Source organism: Pinus tabuliformis, chromosome 7 (genome assembly GCF_031772625.1).
Source record: "Pinus tabuliformis cultivar Carrire ecotype Pingquan chromosome 7, CPIR1, whole genome shotgun sequence".
Taxonomy (NCBI): domain Eukaryota; kingdom Viridiplantae; phylum Streptophyta; class Pinopsida; order Pinales; family Pinaceae; genus Pinus; species Pinus tabuliformis.
The window spans coordinates 227,782,206-227,793,854 of record NC_142293.1 but is presented as its reverse complement, the minus strand read 5'-3'; the positions used below and the strand labels follow the sequence as shown (position 1 = coordinate 227,793,854).

Here is an 11,649-nt window from a genome sequence, read left to right as displayed (position 1 = left end):
ATTGGATAATCTTCATTCTTATTGATATTGCTGTCAAGTTGCATGCAACTCAGATTATTTGAGGATTGTGTTCATTCTTTAAGGGGTGTGTTTTGTAGTGAATCTGTAGGGTTGTCATGGCTCCTAGTTCAAATCAATCTCAAACAATTGGTGCTTGTTCTGTTCAACTCTAAGAACCAACCTTTACCCTGCATGGTTCTCAGTGCAATGTTTTATTAGGGGAAATCTCACGGTGATTTGTTTCTTGTATTTCTAGTGTCAAATTCTATGCAGCTTACAAGGATTTGATAATCAGACTAAGCGGTTTTGGTCCTATGCCAATGAGTCACCGATTGGCATCTGTTTTCACTTTTGGCACACCTTTCGTAATATGGTTTCTTGTTATAATAATATAAAATTGGAGAACATTAAGAAAAGGAAAATAATTAATCCACAATGCAAAGTGAAATAAAAAGTTGTCAAAAGAATTCAAATTTTGTTGTCATATGTTCCAGTGATACAACTTATATTACACGAAAAATCTGTTTACATTTGTATCTGAAATACATTTTTGCTCAGTACTTTTCCCTGTTCTTCTCTGTACTGATGAACTGTGCAATTGAAGAAGATTAATTGAAATCTGTATTTTTCCAGCCAGAGAAAACTCAAAATCCAAAATAAGATGATTTAATTTTTCCAACTTGAATAATTTGTGGCCAAACAAGGAGTATTATACCTACTTTAAAACATAAAATTATAGACATACAAAGACCTATTATCCTGTTGAATCATTGACCGGAGAATCCTGAAGATGGATCCCATTTGGGATTTGAAACGTTGGTACAAAAATGTTAAAACTGTGGATTCTCCGGTCAATGATTCAAAAGATTCAAGCCACAGATCTCTGAAAACCTATTATCCTGGTTAACTAATTCAAGCCAACAGCCAGAGAGAGAAAATCACATTCCAAACAATAACTTATTAACCTGGTTAACTATTCCAATTTACTTAAAAATCAATGTAGAATCATTTAACCTACCAACAAATTAAAGGGCTCGTAGCCTTCACATTCCTTTAACCGAAAAGGTCTCTACGTCGTGACATGAACAATGCAAAAAGTTAAAACTATGCCAATGATGTAAGTTGTAACATGGTACAAGCATTAGAATTATGGAGATAGAAATGGCAGATGTGGTTAAAAAGGATACTCAACCCAACCTATTTATTTCAAGACATCAAATATTTTGAACAAAATTTAATACTTGGCAACATCATGGAGAAGTAGGTTTGTCGTATGCAGCTATATTTTGTGGCTCACATTCAGTTGAAAAGAGACGAACAAGTAAAGCTGTGCTACTGCTACAAGTGACTGCTCCACATAAGCCCCACCTGACATCTCTGGGAAATGTTATGCGTGGACCGTAGTGTACCCTAGAGAGAGTCCAAAATGCTAAAGCTCCCCCAATGCAGAAGATGCTAGCTGTCTATCTCATCATGGCTGAGCAGGGCTTTGCATCTGGCCTCATCAGCTCCCCATTAGACAAGCCAAAGAACTGCCTCAAAGACATCTTCTATACCTTCAATACTTTACTGTAATTGAGAAATACAACCAAAGTCCAAGTGTGAAACTGCAATTTCTCCTTACTACTAAGCTTCTTTCTCTGTTGAGCATTGGAAAAAAAAACAGAATTAGTAGTAGAAAATTAATTGGTAACTGAAGCCCTTTTCCAGTTGGCTAAAATTTTCTCGTCATTGTTAAAGAAATTGGGAATTATTGCTCATTTACCACTAACTCTTTAGCTTTCACAATTTTAAGAGCACGTATGTAGACTCAGCTATCTAATTGAATAGTCAAGATATAAAAACTAACCTTAATGGCTAACCCAACTAGTCCTGGCAAACTTTTCCTAACTACCCACTAAGAACTACAAATAAATGTATAGGAACGAAAATCTGAAAAATATATTTCATAACATCCATATATGCATCTGAGGACATTGGATTTTATACCATTTACCATTCTCTCCATAACAATCAATGCCACCCAAAATCTCAACTATAAGAGAATTAATTTTGATTTTCCAAAACTTCAAATACAAAAGAACAAAGAAATTTTTCCCTTTTTTTTTTCTGAAATTTAGAAATTAAAATCATGCTGCAAATCAAAATTAACCACATTGCATCCAACCCCATTTACATTCTCAATTAATGTGATAAACATATATACCTATCTGGAAATCTATTAGCCTTCAATAAACACGAGAGGGCAGCACTTGACTTGCTTTGACTCTAAATGGCCCACATTGAAAGCTTATATGACAAATATGACTCAATGACTTTGATAAACATTTTGGACCACTATGCAGATTTTCCTAGGAACAGTAGGCAGCTTCATGCACTGCCCGTTACGTACACAGATTTCAGATGAAGTGAGGTCATTTTCAAGTTTTATAGAGTTGTACGCTTGTTATGACATCGCTGGGAAATGTTTTAAATTAGTCATGTCTTTTAAATTTTATGTTTATGGTCCAGTGGTGGATAGTTAATAGTTTTAGTTGAGAAATTTAGGTACAGTTGTGGAGTCTGTTTCAACAGTATTTGCTCAAAATAGGAGAATTTATCATATAATCCCAGAATTCTTTTGTTTTTATCATGGACATTGAGAAATAAAAAGAAGGGGATTTTTGGTTTGGAGGTTATTCCAACTCCCATTGCCTGTCTGTAAAGGAATTTTTAATCCCTGCTGTGAAAGACTCTTAATTTCTGCCCTACGGAGTTGTTTTGCAGATTTTGGCACGAGATCCAAGCTGAGAATACAGAACTGTTTATGTCACACATTAATGACTCATAAAACACATTGTTGGAGATTCGACTTCTTACAAAGTACATTTGTTAGGGCTAGAGGCCAAGCTTCAATAAAAAAAATCTCTTTATCAATTGATTTTCAAATCATAATTCACGATCACTTCGAAATAACTTGGAATTGGAAATTTTACCAAAACAAATAGTTTTAGTATTGTCACTAACTGAATCTGATACACACCAAATTGACTCAACTTCTATTAGTTTAAAACACGAAAAGCCTCAAAATTTTACAATAGGGTGCCATGACCTTTGAAAAAACTAATACCGAAATAGAACATCATTAGTTTACCATCAAAGAACCACACAGAAGACAAAAACAATATCCTTCTCATGCTTATGCAGATAACCCAAATTGGTAATAAGGTCACCTACAAATTCAAATTTTAAACTAAAGAATGATCCCCATATGATAACACCAACTTGCAGCTGAAGTATGTTGTAAACAGCCAATATTTACTATTAACACAGGAATGTAAGACCAATTAATCAGTAATCTCGAGGAGATGAGCTGGTAAAGGGCTAAGGTTTTTGGTTAGGTGAGGGTTTCTGGTTAGTCTCCATCCATGAGTTACACTGCAGGGGGTGCTGCCCTTCCTCCTTCCTACAAGGAAATTCTGGCAGGAAATGCAAGCTCCTACAAAAAGCTGAGCAGCAGCAAAAAGAGAAGCAGGATCAGGGATCAAAATCAAAGCAGCCATCTAGTACAGGTAGATCAAGAGGATGTCTAGAGAAAGCAGAAAACTATCCACACCTTGTTATTTTGCCAGGTTATTTTGTAGAAGATTTGGAGCATATGAGAGAACATGCTGTGATCCATGGATTTCTCTAACAAGAGTGATCTGTGGATGCCTATGTTGTCAAATATTTCATTTTGCTCCTAGAACGCGTAGCTATGTGACTGTTGCTGGTGCATGCATGGTAGAGTGTAGAGGCGTGTTGACTCGAGGGTAGAGATGATGAATGTCCTGTGTTTGGGCATGGTGACCTACAAGTATAAAAGGCCATTTTTTGGAATGGAAAGCCTATAATCTAAAAGGGAAGAAGGTGGACCTTAGGTGAGTGGTGGCTTGTAGATGCACAAATACATGAAGAGGGCTAAGCTCCCAAAGGTGCCTTGAGTCAATGGAAGAAGAGGGCCCAGCAAAAACAACTACTTGAATAGTGAAGATGTAAGCGTAACATGGAGGTAGAGGAAACAAAGGACTATGAATAAGAATTGTTTGGAGGAAAGACCTCTCATTGGATCAATGGTCAAGATCGACAATGATGCCAAGCCAAATATCCTTAGGCCAATAGCTCCTAGCAAACAAAAGGCCAATCACCAGGTCAAGTGGGAGAAAATATTGTTTAGATGAAATTTGTCTTATGCAACCAATTTCTAGGTTTCAAGTCGCCCACCAAAGCAAGGTTATGGGGATGAACACTCTAATGATCAAAGGAAAGAACAATACCATGGTAATCGAGAGGCAAACTATAAAGTCCCAATGTTTTAAAAAATGGCTAAGCCGACTCCGACTCGGCTGAGCCAGACTGAGCCAAGGCTTGGCCAGGTCGGCTCAGCTCAGTGGAGGAAACGGCCCGGCTGGCCAGTTTGTTACCGAGCTGGCCAAGCCAGTCACCAACTCGGTCGGCTCGGTAACAAACCGGCCAGCTCGGCCAGCAACGCACACGCATGACCAACGAGTTATTTTTGGGGGAAAATTGGATCCCACAGTCAATTCTAATTTGCTTTAGGGTGTTTTTGAGGTCCATTTACCTCTCTCAACCCTATAAAAGCTACCCAACCCCCTCTCCTTTCTTCATAGCTATCTCATTGCATTTGTGTGAGAATTTGTGAGGAGTTTGTGAAGAGTTGTGGAGTTTGTTTTTGGAGCAGCAGTGAGGAGTCTTGGGCAGGCATTGGAGCAGCAGTGAGGAGCTTCTTGGACAGCCATTGGAGTAGCGTTGAGGAGTTATTTTGTTGGAACAACATTGAGAAGGCGATTTGTGCTTAGAGGTATTTTTTTCACTTCTAAAATCTGTTTTTGCTTTTTTTTCTTTGTGCAAATCTTGAAATTGAAAAGAGTCTTTTTTGTAAAAGAAATGAACATTGAAGCAATGTTATCTTTTTGTTTTCATTTTCAGATTTTTTCATTTCATTTCCAAGTCAAAAAATGGCTCCTAGAGTGAAAGATGTTGCCTAGGCATATGCTGAAATGATTGATAATCAAATGCATTGCAAATTTTGTCATAGAAAAATTGAGGGTGGAGGTGGCATTCATAGGCTAAAACAACACTTGGCTGGTATTAGAGGCCAAATTACTCCATTTGAAGCACCATCAGAACAAATTGGGGAGATTAGGAAGGAATTGCTAAATAACTTTGAGAAGCTTGAGCATGAAAAAGCAAAAAGAAATAGAGACTGAAATTGGGAGGAAGAGGAGTATACAATAAATGATGGCTGCCAACCCCCATTTTAATTTTGAGGGCTCTTCATCTATCCCTTGTTCTATGAAAGAAAAGGGTAAGGGTAAAATGAAAAAGAGGGGTGATATCAAAAGTTATTTCACACCCTCCTCTCCATCAGATGCACATGGTCCTCAAGCTAGTAGATGTCATATGCAACCCACTTTAGATGACCATTGGAGGAAAGAATTGAGAGAGACTACCTGTGATTACATAGCTAGATGGTGGTATGATTCTGATATCCCCTTCAATACTTTCCCGTTCACCATATTATGAGCCTATGTTTGATGCCATATTTGTTGCTGGAAAGGGCTTCAAAGGCCCTACTATGCATGAGTTAAGGGGGTCTCTTTTGCGAAAAGAAATTCCCTTCATTGATGAATATTTGAAAGATTTCAAAAGCTCATGGACAAAAACAAGATGTACCATCATGTCAGATGAATGGACTGATCAAAGGAACCGTACCATCATAAACGTTCTTATCTTTTGCCCACAGGGAACCATGTTTCTAAAATCAGTTGATGCATCTGATAGGGTGAAAGATGCACAATTGTTGTTTCAGCTGTTGGATGAGGTTGTTGAGGAGGTGTAGGTGGCTAATGTTGTTCAAATCATCATAGATAATGCCTCTAACTATGTTATTGCTCGTAAATTGTTAGAGGAAAAACACAAAACCATCTTTTGGACCCCATGTGTTGCACATTGCATAAACCTCATGCTTGAGGATATTGGCAAATTAGATTGGGTCAAGAACATTGTAAAGCATGCCAAAAGCATAACAAAATGTATCTACAATCATTCATGGATTTTGAGCCTAATGAGGAAACACACAGGGAGCAAGGATATTATTAGGCCTGCCATCACTAGATTTGCAACTCATTTTTGACATTGCAATCTATGCTTTCCCAACATAGAAACTTGCAAAAGTTGTTTTCTAGTGTTGAATGGAATGAAAGCCATTGGTCTCACAAATAGGATGGCAAAGATTTGAAAAATAAAGTTAATGAAGAAATATTTTGGAAAAGGGCAACAAAGATTGTGAAGGTTGTTGAGCCACTGGTTAAGGTGTTGCGGTGTTGCGGTTGGTGGATGGGGGAAGATTGGCTATGGGCTTCATTTATAGGCTATGGATCAAGCAAAGGAGCAAATAAAGGTAGCATACAAGGATAGAGTGGCTAAATATGGGCCCATTTGGGCAATCGTTGATGAAAGATGGAACAACCAACTCCATCGCCCTATACATGCAGCTAGGTTTTTTCTGAACCCAAGGTATCATTATAAAGCTTTGGAGGCAGGAGCTTTGACTAGGGAGGTTAGAGATGGATTGATTGACTGCATTGATCGCATGGTCCCTATGGAGAGTGATCAACTGGAGATACACCGACAGATCACTTCTTTCAGCAGAGCCACAGGTACCTTTGGCAAGAACCTAGCAAGGATTGCAAGGGAAGCAAATGAGCTAGGTAAACAAACAATTGCAATTTTCAAATTCTTATTTTGTTAAATTGTTTATAATTTCAAAGATGGATATAATTTGTTGAGCTAACTCATTACACAACTATGTTTTTTGCAGCACAATGGTGGGAGGCATTTGGTAGCCATTGTCCTCAATTGCAGAAGTTTGCAATCCGTATTTTGAGTCAAACTCGCAGTGTCTTTGAGAGGATTCACACGAAGAAGAGAAATCGTTTGCATCAAAAACAGTTAAATGATCTAGTCAATGTCCAATACAACCTCCAGCTCAAATGCAACAAATTGTTGAACAAAAGACTTGATTCAGATCCCATTGTGTTGGAAGATACTGATCCAACATCAGATTGGGTAGTGGGAGAGTCATCCAGCAGAGTTTGATTCTGATAAGGATATTGGTCTTGATTTGGATTTACAGACGAGGCATTAGTTGAACAAAATGTTCAGTTGAATGCAGATCCACTTGTACCAGCCTCAAGCCTAGCGCCAAGTCCCCCAATTGCAAACGCTTCCTCTACTCAGCCACGACGGAAGTGCATATCTCGTCTATCTCAGTGTGCAACTGTTGCGTGGCCTGCTAGTGCTACCACTTCTACAATTGTAGTTGGAGATGATGATGAGGAGAAGCCATGGGTTTCCCTTTCTGACTCTGATTCAGAGTCTGAGCCAAATGATGTTGACTCCTCTAGCAGTAGCCAGTAGTACTGGTGACTAGTGATGTTTCACACTTTACTTTTGTTGTAGAGGCCATTTCTAGCCTCCTTGGTTATGTGTTTTTGTTTTGATCTCTATATTCATTCATGTATGCTGTGTCACAGGGTTCGTCGAACCCAAAGGTTGAGGTCCGAAATTCGTCGAATTTCAAAAAAAATCTTAAGGTTCGTATAAGTTCGAAAAGGTTCGGTTCCTGCTGCGTTATAACGGCATCCATATTGTTTGCTTACGCGTCGAAATCTGCGTACATACATAATACATTATAATGCGTTAAAAGCATTATATTATAAGGCGTCAATTATAATTACGTTGTTTGCTTACGCGTCGAAATCTGCGTACATACATTATAATGCGTTAAAACTTTTAAAATAATGCTTTGGATGGGCGTCCCCTTGCAGATCCACAATCCCAAAAATAAAATATTATCCCTATTTGAATTATTTCGTGCCCACTTTCTCCAGTTTTAAATTAGGTTAACTTTTAAAACTTTTATCATATACATACATTATAATGCGTTAAAACTTTTAAGTTAACCTAATTTAAAAATAGGGATAATAAATATAAGTTAACCTAATTTAAAAATTATATATTTTTACAAGAATTATTTTTAATATATTTTAAATTATAGTATTGTTATTTTAAATATTATAAAATAATATAACGTATATTTATGAAAAATTATAAATTTATTGATAGTATATGATAAAAATTATAAATATATATTAATTATAAATGAATATAAAAGATTTATGTAATTTTAATTATTATATATATTTTTAAAATTATATACGTGAACGAACTTAATGGCGAACCTCATTCGAACCTCATCGAAAAATTCGAACTCGAATCGAACTTAATTGTAATCGAATTCGAATTCGAACCCGAACCATGTGACATTGCATGTATGTATTGGATAGTGCACTAGGTGCCATTTTGATATAATGGATATATTCATGAGCTTACTTTGATTATAAGTTGTCTTCTCTCTATATTCTAAAGCTTTGTGTTTGGAAACATGAGCGAAAATCTTTAAAATTATGTTTTTTATAAAAAATAAATATTTAATGTATTTTTTACAACAACCGAGTCATTGAAATCAAATCATTCGAGTCAATACTGAGTTAGAGTCAGAGTCAGCGCTGGCCCTCGGCCGTTTCCAAACCGGAGTCGGAGTTTTATAACATTGCTATAGACAAACAAATCTTGAGGCAGGTTTCACAAATGGATAGGCTCATAAGCGACCTAAGGCACATGACATGACACAAGACACAAAGGACATGGAAATATGAGTGTCCAACATGGGACACATTGACCCCGGAAACAAGACACGGAGGACATGTATATATATATATATATATATATATTACAAATTACTAATACAAAAATGAAATGTAGACATAAGGACCTAATGTTTTAGAAAATAGATCAACACTTGGAATCCCTTCAAACTTTATTTTAACCTTCACCTGCATAATGAGACCATAGACTGCTGAGATGTCACCATTGTTGTCATTGATGGCCCAAGCAAAAGATGACTTCTACCGTTAGTTGTGTTCCATTGAAACAACAATCCTAAAACTGATCAGACAAATCTAAGGACTGTTGGAATACTGTTACAAGGACTGTTGCATGAGGGATAGCATGCAAGACAAATTAAATAGAGTTGTCGCCATTTCAAGAGTCCCAAATGCTCCTGATAGAACAATATGGGATTTTCTTGATATTGGGAGTAGGTTCAAGGTCGATGCAAAAGTGACAACATGTCTCTATGCTTACGGTATACCCTTAAATCTTCGTCATTTCCCCATCATCATGAGATAATTAATGCCATCTGCAATGCCCTAGAGGCTGAAAGAGCTGCAAGTATGAGAAAATTGGAATTGTGTTACTAGACAAGATAAAATCTAGAATCCAAAGAGCTCTAAGATGGTTTATAGACTATTGAGGTTCATTTTGAATACCACTTGTATCTATGACTGGAAAACTGTTAAAAAATAACCACTGAGAAGTTCTTGAAGTGTCAACTAGTGGTGTGCTCCTCCTTCAAATGCATGACTTCTCATCAATGGAGAAAAGCAGATATATGTACTGCAATTGATATCACATGCACCGACAACAAGAAAACCCGCAACGAATGCATACAGTCATTCTGGATGTCAACAGCCTCTTAGAATGGGAATGAATTTTTATTTATGGATGGTCGGCCTGATTCGGGTCAGCTCCTGTATGGTCGTGACCCTTCAAATAATAGTCGTGCCCTTTCAAATAACAGTCGTGCCCTTTCAAAACACAGGTCAGCTCAGAATATATATGATTAAACCATTATAAATAAGTCATGATCTTTCTCCATTTTGGCCTCGAATTCGTCAAAGCAAGTAACAGAGAAATATTTGCTGCTCATCTGAGGAAAACTAACTGAAGAACTGGACATAGCAGAGAACTCGGGTCTGAGGGAAAATTCTCGATTCATTTGAGATATTCGGAACAAAAAAAGAAAGTAAACACATACCTCTGTATCCGATGAAGTTACCTAAGGACAATCAACTGTGGAACAATGAAGAATTGTGACCAAGGTTAAATGTTTGAAGGCGTCGAGTGTTTTTCTAAGACCTGGGTTGAATATCTTCCTGCGCTAATTAAAGGGAAATTTACTTTTTTTTCTTTCTATCAAAGCTATATTCTAAGTCATACGATATGCCCCTAGAGGGTCATGTGTCGAACATGGATATGCTAGGATACGTGCCTCTCAAAAAGCAACCCACGAGTCTTTCAAAAAGTGATGTCCCTCATTAATTCTGCAAGTTGGAGCTCTAAGGTGTTTTGGTGTGCAGCTGAGGATTCAATTGCAGCTTTGAAGGGGGATTCCAAGGGTTACTAATTTGTTAGGTTTCTAAATTCTAATGGCCAATGTCCTTTATCTATAGCCATTCCCCTTAGAAGATCAAAGGCTCAAACTTTACACTTCCATGTTAGGTGAACTGTTTTTGGGCAACAACTCAAGATCTTTTTTAGCTATTTGTCATCTTAATTTATCGCTCATTATATTTATAGTAAGTAATGCATTTTTTAAACGAAACCATATATTTATGAAGACATTTGTTTTAATCTAAAAATACCACTGCTGTGGGGAGAAGGCAAACTACTCAACACCAAGGCCTGTACATCCTCTTCTTCTACTTTTGCACCAACTTACCAACTGTCTCATATCCAATTTCAAATCATTTATAAGGCTAGACATAGTAGTTTCAGTGATGAATTTTGCACCAAACAACATGTTTAAATCATCCCCGATTTTTTTTAAAGACTATCAATTCATTCGGCAGTAGAGGTCCTGGTTCAATCACTTTTAACTATTCTCTACAATTTTATAATCGTTAATTGTATTAAATTTTCATTTTTATGCATGAAAATTACATCCATGGAACTTTTCTAAAGCGATTCCATTTTCAGACAATAAAATGAGTAATACTTTAATTGAAATTTTGTGTGTTCGGGAAATAAAACTCTAGTTATGTTGTTAATGTCTGTTTATTAGAAAATTAAACAATATTCAAGACCAAAGAATACCTATGTGACAATGGGATTTTGGGTATCTTTGTTTGGAGAAATTGATCAACGCTGAAAACTGGATGCTGCGTATTTTTGCTGGAAGTAATTGGTGCTTTAAAAATTTTTGATAGTGCTGAATCCATTTGCACCATCAAAAAAAATTCAAACACTGCTTTTACAAGATTTTTTGAAAAAAAAATCTCAGTTTTTGACAACTTTTGGCCGTTTGGGTAATTCCTCTGCCTTCGTACACAACTCCCTTATTGGGTGCTCTCCCTAACAAAATCTACACAAGGACATGTAGTTGCCACATCAGCTGTACAACATGTGATTCACTGTGGCTGATTGGGCCTCTCACCTATTGTGGTAGGTGGGTAATAAAGATTTACCTCGAAAGGGTCATTCTCCTCTCCTGTTTAGAGTTTTGTTGTTCGTTGTTTAGGATTTAATTTTATTTTATTTTGTATGGGGCTAGTGTGTGGGTGTTTTGTTGCCCCCTGTTGTTATTTTGTTCATGTGTTGCTCCATCTTTGTCCTGCCATGTATTTGTTCTTGTGAGCACTACTTTGTGGGTTGTTTAGGGTTTAGTTTGTTGTTATGCACGTTTTACCCTATTATGGACGGTTT

The 11,649-nt window shown here is 36.9% G+C and overlaps 1 pseudogene across 1 annotated transcript; it reads right to left on the bottom strand.

Annotated features, from left to right (window-relative positions):
- Positions 1-1,184: 1,184 nt before the first annotated feature.
- Positions 1,185-11,262, bottom strand: LOC149246678 (uncharacterized; annotated as a pseudogene). Its single transcript, XR_016265581.1, has 2 exons — positions 11,041-11,262; positions 1,185-1,640 (listed from the first exon to the last, which is right to left on the bottom strand). The product of XR_016265581.1 is annotated as an uncharacterized LOC149246678 (transcript).
- Positions 11,263-11,649: the final 387 nt, after the last annotated feature.